Consider the following 11,945-nt stretch of genomic DNA (forward strand, 5'->3'; position numbering starts at 1 on the left):
TTTGAATGAGCAAATGTAATTCTGTGTAATATTCCAAATACAATACATTATATGCTTCTTTAGAGAACCATAAGTATAGAATCTCTCCCTGTAATAAGTAAACCTGCAATTGTCCGGCACTGAGATGCTTCAGTGAACCAGCTGACTGAAATTAGAAAATTTCCTCATTTTCCACTTTAAAGTTATGCATTTTCAATGACAGTACCTCTCTAGATACACCAGACTGCAAAGAACATCTGTATTTCATCTGAATATGAACTTAGAATCTACAACAACTAGAAGAAATTTCTGGAAATGGCCCACAGTTAATAAGGTTACAACACAAAACTATCTAATGCCAAGTTCTATGGTGGGGGAAATGGTATAGTGGGGGTAAACACACCCCTATGTTCACGGCAGCATTATTTACAATAGCCAAGATAGAGAAGCAACCTAAGTGCCCATCAACTACTACTCAGCCATAAAAACCGACAACATAACGCCACTTGCAGCAACATGGATGCTCCTGGAGAATGTCATTCTAAGTGAAGTAAGCCAGAAAGAGAAAGAAAAATACTATATAAGATCGCTCATATGTGGAATCTAAAAAAAAAAAAAAGCATAAATACAAAACAGAAACAGACTCACAGACATAGAATATAAACTTGTGGTTGCCAAGGGGGCGGGGGGTGGGAAGAGATAGACTGGGATTTCAAAATTGTAGAATAGATAAACAAGATTATACTGTACAGCACAGGGAAATATATACAAGATCTTATGGTAGCTCAGAGAGAAAACAATGTGACAATGAATATATACATGTTCATGTATAACTGAAAAATTGTGCTCTACACTGGAGTTTGACACAACATTGTAAAATGATTATAAATCAATAAAAAATGTTAAAAAAAAATAAATGGATAAAGATGATGTGGGGTGTGTGTGTGTATTTTATGGCAGAATATTACTCTGCCGTAAAAAGAATGGGTGGACTTTGAGGGTATTATGCCAAGTGAAATAAATCAGACAGAGAAAGACAAATACTGTATGATTTCACTTATACTGGAATCTAAAAAACAAAACAAATGAACAAACGTAACCAAACTGAAACAGAGTTAAAGATACCAAGAACAAATAGGTAGCTGCCAGAAGGGAGGGGGCTAGATGAGGGAAATTAAGAGGTACAAACTTCCAGTTACAAAATAAATGAGTCATAGGTATGAAATATGCAGTGTGGGGAAGATAGTCAATAGTTACATAATATCTCTGTATGGTGACAGCTGGTAACTAGACTTACTATGGTGATCATTTTGAAAAATTTAGAAAATATCCAATCACTATGTTATGTACCAGGAACTAAGTGTTATAGGTCAATTACACTTCAAAAGCAAACAAGCAAACTCCTAGAAAAAGAGATCAGAATTGTGGTTACCAGTGACAGAGGGTGGTGGAAGGGGGAATTGGATGAAGGTAGTCAAAATGTATGAACTTCCAGTTATAAGATAAATAAATACCAGGTGTAATGTACAACATGATAAATATAACACTACTATATGTTCTATGTGAAAGTTAAGAGAGTGAATCCTGAGTTCTCATCACAAGGGAAAAATTGTTTTTCTATTTCTCTAATTTTGTATCTATATAAGATGATGGATGTTCACTAAACTTACTATGGTAATCATTTCATGACTTAAATCAAATAATTATGCTGTACACTTTAAATTTACACAGTGCTGTATGTCGATTATATCTCAATCAAACTGAAGGGGAAAAAAACTTACTCTTTTTGCTAACGCTTTTGAACTCCTGCTGATGTAAAAACAATGGCAGATGGGTTCCCTTGCCAAAAGTCTACAAACAAACAATCATTTAAATTTGAAGGGAAAAAAAGTCTGCGTGATATGGGGGAACTGCAGCACAGCCAAACAGGTCTGCCATGGAGAAACAAGTCCAAAGACATTAAGTATAAAATGCAAAACAGATAAAGACAGGGATGAGAGTCAGGAAGCAAAATTAAAAACACGGCAAGCAGATATAGAGCCATTCTTCCACCTTCTCCTCTGAGGACTTTTTGGTTCAAAATCACAGATTGAAGCCTACTTTCCTGTGAAGCTTCTGAAGAACTGTCATCCAGAACCTTAGAAATGTTTTTAAAAAAAAGGGGGGGTGGTTTAATCTGCACTGGATCAATTCTATAAAATCTATCTAAAGGAAATACTTCTGAATAAGGGAAACAACAACACGTACAAAGACCTTGTTCAGGGATTGATTGTTAACAATAAACCAAAGGAAAGAATGACACACTATCAGCAGAACTATTAAATAAATTACTCCTCCCAAAGGAATATAGCCATTTAAAGTGAAATGCTCACGCCAAAAAAAAAAAAAAAAGGAAAAAATGTTTACGTTGAGTAAAAATGCAGTATGATTAAACTATGTCAAACAAGCTAAAACTTTGCCTAGGCGAAAAGTATAATGTGTTCACATTGGTTTTACTTTCAGTGATGGACAAACACCTTCTACTTTCCTGTGTTTGTTTAATTATCTATGAAGAAGATATACTATTTTCAGCAATGAAAAAAGAATCTGATACATTTTATTTTCATATATAAGTAAACCAGAATATCCTCTACAAAAAGTTAAGTGAGGATAAAGCCCAAGAAGGCAGTCAAGAGAGAAAGTGATTATTTTCTCTCTCCCAATAGCTAAATATAGTACTGCGGTGTTGATCCAGCCATTGGGTTTTCCTGCTTCTAATCAGGGGCCAGCCACAGCTCTCTGCTCAAGGCTCGTCGTCATTCAGGGAAGCTAGCATTCAAAGCTCAGTTGGCAGAGTGGATTAAACAAGGAGGTTGTGCATGGTCCTCAGTTTATCAGCAAATCCACAGTGACATGTACTTTCTTCCCCCTCCCCCATGAATACTAAAGTGTCAGCTGTGCAAGTATCTATTACATCCATGCCACGGGCTAAGAGGCCATCCTCAGAATCCTCGACTAGGGGTGGGCGGGCTGCTCAGCTTCACGGTACTTGACCAGCACTGGAAGGCCAGTGGATTAGCCAAGAGCCAAGAGTGACGTGAGCAGTTTCTTTGAATAATAATTAAGAAAGGGTGTGTGGATGAATAGATGAAAGAAAAACTCAATTTTATCTTTTTGTAGTGAAAGAAGGTCAGTTTAGCCACAATCTGAACATCAAAGTCAGTGACTATTTTTCAAGGCTGAAAATACTAAGTGGTGGGAGATTAGTTTGGTTAAAAAAACTTTTTTACGAAGAAGCTTAACTGTGGCAAATGGAAGTCATAGCCCTCTATTTATTCTACTCATCCTCCTTTCCTCATACCTTTTGAAAAGTCCAAGTTATGCTGTCAAAATATGCTCAGCCCGTTAGGCTGCGCCTCTCGCAGACCAAATCAGCCTATAATCATCTTCCTTTGGTTTAGGGTCATTTCTTCTGCTCAAAATGCTCATTGTTAAACCAGGGTATAGATATCAGGTTGACTCTTTGTTTTTTGTTTGCTTTTGTGCTGCTGACTCAGAAAGCCCTTATCTATGTCATTAAAAAGCATTATTCTGTAATTCAGTCACTAGAAGGTCAGAGTTATAGTGCTTGTCATTTGGTTAGGATCTCTCTGAGCATGGAGACAATTTATACAAAGAAAGAACTAATAGATATTCCCTATAAAGGAATGTTTTATTACCTCTTCATACAGTGCCCAAAAACACGAGTGCTCAAAAATATTTGGTGCGTCGATGAAAGCTGTCTTCTATTGTTCTAAAGTCATTTCAAAGGCAAGAACCACAACTTACAAGTCTTTGTCTCTTCCAGTACACACTATAGTCATGGATTCATAATAGATAGTCAATCAAAATTTTAGGTAAATAAAACCCCCAAAATTGATATTATGAGCAAATACATAAAATCTGCTAAGCAAGTTTTATGCAAGCTACCTAAGAATAAATTTGTCTTTTTGCCTTCACATTCCTCTGATGTTCAATTGCCTTTCATAGACGGATATCAAATCTTTCTCCTTCTTTTAAATTTAATCACATACTATGACTTCTGACTTACATCAGCTTGCATCAGATTTGAACGTGAATGTGAATGACTGAAAATCATGACTTGTAATGAGTCCCTCCTGCACCCCTCTTTGTGCAACCTCACTGAGTGTAATAAACGCACCCTACCACCCCTGAAAGGAAATGCATTAGCCCCAAGACAATATTGAACCACCACGGACACAGCTGAAGAAATCAATAATCACTTTACACTGGTATTTGACTAGAAGCAAGGCAACTGCTTTTCAAATCTGATTTTTTAAAAAACATAGCGATAAAACAAAGCAGATTATACAGCCATTTAACATATATCTGAAACCTCTCAGAGCAATTTTTCCTGTAAGAGAGCAGTGATGCAATAAATATGGCCCCATATAAATATAGTATAACATAATGCATTCAAATAACTTACATAGTAATTCAGAGCAGCATAGTTTCTCAGGGCCCTGTGAGAACACTGACAAGCTAAAAAACTCAGTCATCAAAGCTGTACTGAAGATCCTGAGCAAATATTACCAATTAATATAAGCAGCAGAGTTGGGAATCAGGTTTGTCTAAGGAAACCTGGTTCTTTGCGACTTCTATTAGGCTGACCTTACAAAGAAAGGAGGATATTTAAAACAATCCAATTGGACAAGAAGACTTGAATAAAACAACTTGGTAGAAAAATAAACGTGCCCACGATATCAGCATTCCTTTTAGATTTGGGAAATAAAATTTTGGTACTGTCCAAATCACTGCAGAAATTCAACTTACGTGAAAACCATAAACTGTGTTTGGTCTCGTTTGTTTTGATCAAACCAGTGCTTTGCACCTCAGTCTGATTCTGTTGGCCAACTATACCTCCTGTTCAGGCTCAGCCTCTCCTAAACCATTTGCCAGCCCTCCTCTTACCCCTTAGACCCCATCTCCAAGTTTCCCCTCTCGTTTTCACCCCCACATTAACCGTTCTCTGACATCCTGGCCTCCTCACTGTTCTTAGAACAAATTAGGCCCCCACCCACCTATGGGCCTCTGTGCTTGCTATTCCCTCTGATGAGAACAGTCTTCTTATTTCCACACGGCTTGCTCCTCACCTCCTGCTCAGATAGCATCTTCCCTGTAAGACCCTCTCTGATACCTGTATTTAATATTGCAGCTTCAAACACACACACACAAACTCATGTGGATATAAGCCTCATCAAGACAAGAGTTTCTGGTGCTTTTGTTCACTAATTTCTTGCCAGTGCCTAGAAAACTACTTGGAACATGTAGGCTCTCACTAAATGTTTATTGAGCAAATGAATGGAGGACTGGATGCTACTGTGAGGTTAACTGATTTACTGGTAACATATGAAACAGTTTGCTTTCCCATGGTTTTAGATAACAGTGCCAAGATAAAATGTAGGCCAAACCATAATGGCAATTGTCAGTGTTTAATCGATCAAAGGTCTTTTAAAAACTGGTGACCACTTTATCCATTTGTCAAAATTACTGAGTTGTGGGGGCAGGAAGTGGGAGGAAGTATAGATGAAATAAGAGTGGCAGATGGTGACAGTTGTTGAAGCTGGTGGTTGGTGCATAGAAACCAATTACACTATTTCTGTTGTATAGGTTTGAAATGTTCCACATACAAAGACCTTATAAAAACCTATACTGAAGAATTAGAGGTACAAACTACTACGTGTGTAAAATAAGTAAGCTACAAGGATATGCTGCACAGCACAGGAAATATACCCAATATTTTATAATAACTATAAATGGAATATAGCCTTTAAAATTTGTGAATCACTATGTTGTACACCTGAAACATATAATGTTGTGAATCAGCTATACCCCAATTAAAAAAACCTTATATTAAGGTTTCTTTCCAAATTGAACTGAGAAATGAGGAAAAAGAAGCTTATCAGTTTTCATGGTAGCTTACAGAGGCTATTTGATGTTTGATGTTTTTATCTATGTTCACAATTTTAAAACTCTGAGCTTTCCTCAGAAAGTTTGCTCAGAAACACAGCCATTAGAAGCCAGAGTTCCCCCAGGTAAACTTTAATGGCCTTCCTATCTTGATCAAGGTCATGAAGCTATCGAGGTATGAAGGCATACTGTGAAGAACACGACTTTTGGAAAGGAGGGTGCAGATCACAGCCTTTGGAGGCCCCTCCCAACAGGGGTGAAAGCAGGTAAAGGCACATTGCACACACCTGCACCAACCTCCCCTGCTGCCTGGAAGGGGACAATAGGGCTGATTACAGACTCAGCTGTGGCAAGCCAGTCCTCTCTCCTCCTGACTCATCTCTAAAATACAGCCAATCTACGACTCCAGGAATAGCTAAAATCCTTTACAAATAATGATGGATTTTGGATTAAAAAAACTTTTTTTGAATGCCAAAATAGTCCTGAAACAAATAAAAGTCAGTTCTGCATTTTTATATCCCTTTTTAGATGTCTACAATCCTCAAAATTCAAAAGACACATAATTCTATACAAGAAATTATGTCTGTTTTATAGCACAGAGATCATTCAACCTTGTTGATGTAGTTTTTAAGTTTATTCAGCATATGGAGTGTTTTTCAGGGGCTGGGGCAAATTCTAGCCTCATAGAGAAAGATTTGTATCTTCTAAAACAGCCGGGTAGAATATACTACAGCTCTCACCTCCCTGAATATGACCAATTGAATTTGGAAGAGATATTAGAGTTTAATGAATCTACTCTGACCTCTAATCCATTTGCCTGCCACCGTTCACCAGTTCACTGAAGCCCTGACTTGAGTGAAAACAGAACACCATCCTTAGGTTCATTTAAGGCCCTGATTGCTTGGCCAATTATTAACTAGCAGATAACTGACATGAAATGTTCAAAAAGAAACTACCTAAAGTAGAGGTTTTAAAGACTGATGACTAACAAAATGTAATGAGTTTGGCTGTCTATTGTCCATCTTACAGATTTGTTATAAACAATTGCAGAAACATAATTTTTAAATGCAAGAAGACATTATTTTAATAAGAAGGTTTTCACCACCTACCACCAATTAGGATGACAACTATCCAAAAAAAACAGTAAATAACAAATGTCAGTGACAATGTAGAAAAATTGGAACACTTCTGCACTGCTGGTGAGACTGCAAAGTGATACAGTCACTATGGAAAATGGTATGGTGGTTCTTCAAAAAATTAAAAACAGAATTACCACACAATTGTTAGATCATGTGGTATATGCCCCCAAAGAATTGGAAGCACAGTCTTGAAGAGAGATTTATACACCCATGTTCACAGCAGCATTATTCACAACAGCCAAAAGGTGTAAGCAACCTAAGTGTTCACCAACAAATGAATGGATAAACAAAAAGTGGTATATACGTGCAATGGAATATTATTCATCCTTAAAAGAAAGGAAATTCCAACACATGCTACAACATGGATGAATCTTGAGGATAGTATGCTGAGTGAATTAAGCCAGTCACAATAATAACAATGATAATAATAATAATAATAAAAAATAATAATAATACTGTATGATTCCACTCATATGAGGTCCACTGAGTAGTTAAATTTATAGAGACAGAAAGTATAATGTGGTTGCCAGAGGCTGGGGGAGTAGGGAATTGTTGTTTAATGGGTATAGAGTTTCAGTTTTAAAAGATGAGAAGAGTTCTGGAGACTGGTTGCATAATAACGTGAATATACTTAACTACTGACTGTACACTTTAAAATCGCTGGTAAACTTTATGTTTTATGTATTTTATCACATTTTTTAAAAGTCAAGAAAAAAAAGGCTTTTGTCTATCTGGTCTTTCGTCTTTCTCTTCCTAAACTCTGGATTCTTGAAAGCATTACAGACACTGGATGTGCAGGTAGCCATGCTCTGACACTTACAGCATTCAGATGAATTGTCCAAGGATCCAGTGTAAATCAACTGGAAGCACCAGAGCATGGCTGCAGATGGCAGAGAAGAAATTGTAGCTGGTAGAGCTTGATGAGGTGTGACTTTGAGGGATAAGGAGGTTGAGTTTGGCTGTGTCCAATACCACAAAAGGGACTAGATTTAATAACTCCAAATCAGAGCTTTCAATTATGTTGGCAACTGATGCACACTGTAGCAAGGTTCATCTAATCAAATGTACTACTCAGGGCAGGGAAATATGAATTAATGGATATAATTCTAGGTTAAACAAATGCATCACTAACTGTAATTGGATCACCCCTCCCTGCCACTCACCCATCTCATGCTCCTTACTCATAAATGCACTGAAGAGCAACTGAAAACCAACTACTGGTTATAACTGTGGAATTCTAGAGCCAGAAAAGCTTCTAGAGATAATCTGTCTCAAAGGCAACCACAATTATTTCGTAGTAGGCTGCCCTGAATGTGATACTAAGATTCTAAACCTACACCTGGGCTCAGTGGGAAACTGTGACTCAATGGCTTGCTTATGTCTGGCCCAGATCATTCAAAGAGACCGAAACACAGTTGGGAATAAAACTACCAGTCCAGAGTCTGTTCTGTTGAAGAAGCAAGTTGGTAAGCCATAAAATGGACTTTGCTTTACATATCCCTTCCAACTCCCAACCCACAGAATAGGAAATGACTTAGGGATAGAAGGAGCGAAGGGAGGAGTTTGCAAATATCTTCTTCAATATAGCTAGAATTTTCATAAGTGAGGAAGCCTCTGGATACGGATGACTCACCAGAAAGGCAACAGTGGAGAATTACAGAAGCATGAGGCCATGACCAGGAAAATAAAAAAGAAGGCAAGTAAGAGAAAAAAAGTCCGTAAGATACACTTTCTAAGAAGCCAAAGAGACCTTAGAACTTCGAGTCCAACACATTTGTTCTGTTTCCTCATACGATTCTTTTTTACAGAAACTGTCTATCTTGTCATCTGTGTTCTTGAGCACATTAATCATGCCATTTTAGAGTCTGTGTCTAATAGCGCTAATATCAGGATCATCCATGGATTTATCAGGTTTTCCTTTGGTTTTTAGTCATGTGGCCCTGTCTCCTGGCATCTCAGTTAACTCTTAATTGCCATGTATTGTATATGAAAAATTTAAAAGGATATGCTGGCTTCCTCCAGAGAGCATTTAATTTTCTTCCCAAAAGCTATTAGACCAAAGGCAGATCCAATTAGGAGCTGAGATGCTTTGAGACTAATTTTTAGCCTTTGAAAGGGCTGGTCTACTTCTGGTTTATCCTGGAGTCTAGTCTTTCAACAGTCTCAGTCCAGGCATTTACCACAGCTACTCCTCCTTGGTGGGTTCTGAACGCCAGGGGTTTTATTGTTTGGTTGGTTAGTTGGGGTTTTTCTTGGGGGTGGTGTTTTGGTGAGGGCTTGGGGATTTTTTAGTCTCCCTAGCTCCAACAGAAAGCCATACTCCCTGGGCCTCCACTTTTAACCCAGCCCCTCATTCCTGCTTACAAATCAGCAAAAACCTACAGTGGGGAAGTAAGCAGAGAATTTCAGGGTTACCTCAATGTGTTTCCCTTTTCTCTGTCTTGGCCCTTTAAGTCCTGGCTGCCTTGGTTGTTTTCTGATGATGTCAACAGCTGTGTGTGTGTGTGTGTGTGTGTCTGTGTGTGTGTGTGTGTCTGTGTGTGTGTGTGTGTGTGTCTGTGTGTGTGTCTGTGTCTGTGTCTGTGTACATATATATATGTATATGTTCTTGGTGAAAGGATTGATCTGATACAAGTTTTCCATTATACCCAGAAGCAGAAGTATATTTTATTTCCAATAGATTAATTTTTCCACTAGTGGATGGTAAAAAAAAATTATAATAAATTGAAAAAGACAAAAGAAAAAGGCTACCATCCTAATGTATTCCATTTAGTATTCTGGTATTTTCTTAAGTTATTTTCTCGTATGCTTTTGTACATCATAAAATAATAGTAAATACAACTATATATCCCAGCAAGAACTCTAAGGCAAAGTATACAAAATTTTAAAGTATAAATCTCTTTAGAACTCTTTTAGTAGGTGACGTGCGGGTTCAAGTAGTCAGATGTAATCTGTGGCACCAAAGAGCTTGTGATCTGGTTAAGGAGACCAAAATGCATAACACCTAAAGGCTTTTCAACTCAGTGATGAGACCTATTCTGTAACTGCTTGACTTAGCAACAAATAATGAAATTATTTTCATTTTTTCATAAACAAATGGCCCAAGGGAACTTGAAACCTAAAAACTGAGTAACTGGATAAAATTAACATAGCAAGACAAGAAAGGAAGAAAGAAAGAAAGAAAGAAAGAAAGAAAGAAAGAAAGAAAGAAAGAAAGAAAGAAAGAAGGAAAGAAAAGTGAATCTTTCTAGATTTTGCCTAAGCTTCCTTTCTTTAAAAAAAAAATCTATAAAAATTGCTTTCCTCCATCTTTCATTTATTATATCCTCCCAGTAGTAAATACTCTACACGTGCTTGTGAGCTAGCCAGCCAACTTCTGGCTGACCTATACATCTAGTTAATTTAAGATCAAGCCACCAAGGTACTAAGCTGACCACAACCCCTACTTCTGGTGAGCTGTTATCCTGTGAAGCCAATGTGCTAAGGATAGAATTTCACAGTAGGGATTTTCTACATCTATGTTATAGTAGAAATTATCTGTGGGGTAATAGATTTTTTGCCAGACCAACTGAGTCAGCATTTTGTAGTGTCAATCCCTCTTCTCTCTTAAATGTTAGATTCACACTTGTGCTGGAATTGGGGCACGCCAACATGATGCCTTAGAAATCATTCTTCAGACCAGAGAGGGCCCATGACATTTCTCATTCTTTTGCAGCCGAACCTGATAGGCATCTGTCTTTAGAGGGGTCTCCTCTTTCTGGGTAGCCAACAAATCTGTGAAGCACATCATGTGTATTATAACCTGACTAGTATATATGAATCTAAGGATTTCTCAAGAGTAAAGTGTAAAATTATGGAAAAAATATATTATTCATCCTTCTGAATAAAGTGACTTGGCTATTTCTACCTGCACACCCAAACTGAAATTTCTTTATAAATAAAGCATGGTGTGATACGAAGTTTATGTTTCAAAGAAAATACTATTAACAATGTTTTGAGTTTTATAACATCAATTATATCCAACATAAACAGATGAACAAGCCCATGAAGACAAATAATTTAACATGAAGCTAGATGTTTCAGGTAAGTCACAAAGGATTATGTTGGCAGGAAAGTAACACATTTTTTTTCTCTTTTTTGGTACAATTCCTAGATTTATTTAAAACGCATGTAAAGTAGCCCTTTGACACTCACAAGTAGATGCTCCCAGATATTCATAAATTCCCAAATTTTTAATCCGAATTGTTTTTGATGTTTTCTAATTCTCTTCCAAATCGTGTTTCATCGAGTCACACATTTCTTAGGCAGATCTTCACATCACTCAAGTTTTACCCTCTCACTCAAAGACCATATTCACACATACACACACACACACACACACACAGCTATTGTGTAAGAAAATCAGCAGACTACAACAAAGCTTTAAAACTATATTAAAATTCAGGAGCTTGTCAGCTGTCTAGCCTCACTGGAAAGCAAATGTTGGGCTGTCACCTCCTAAGCCTTATCCAACCTCAATTCACACCTTTTCAAAATTACAATAAAGTACATATTTTAAATCTTGAGATCCAAGAGAAAATCACTTCAAACTGCAAATGTCAAATCCTTAAAGGACAAAGATCAATTGCTATTGGCTATCTGATAAAATGATGCAAAACTCACAATGTGTTACATAAATATTCTTCAGAGAGTTTAAGAAGTCAGCAAAGGACTCTGATGGCTTAAAATGGAGAAAATTTAATGTTCAGAAAACAACATCATGGAATGACCAAAAGGTTCACTTTTAAAAATGGCTGGTAGAAATATAGAGGATGAATTAAACAAGCCTTAGAGAGTCTAAATCAAACTGACTCTGTACAGACTGTATCTTTGAGGGAT

Source organism: Vicugna pacos, chromosome 5 (assembly GCF_048564905.1).
Source record: "Vicugna pacos chromosome 5, VicPac4, whole genome shotgun sequence".
In the NCBI taxonomy this organism is placed as follows: domain Eukaryota; kingdom Metazoa; phylum Chordata; class Mammalia; order Artiodactyla; family Camelidae; genus Vicugna; species Vicugna pacos.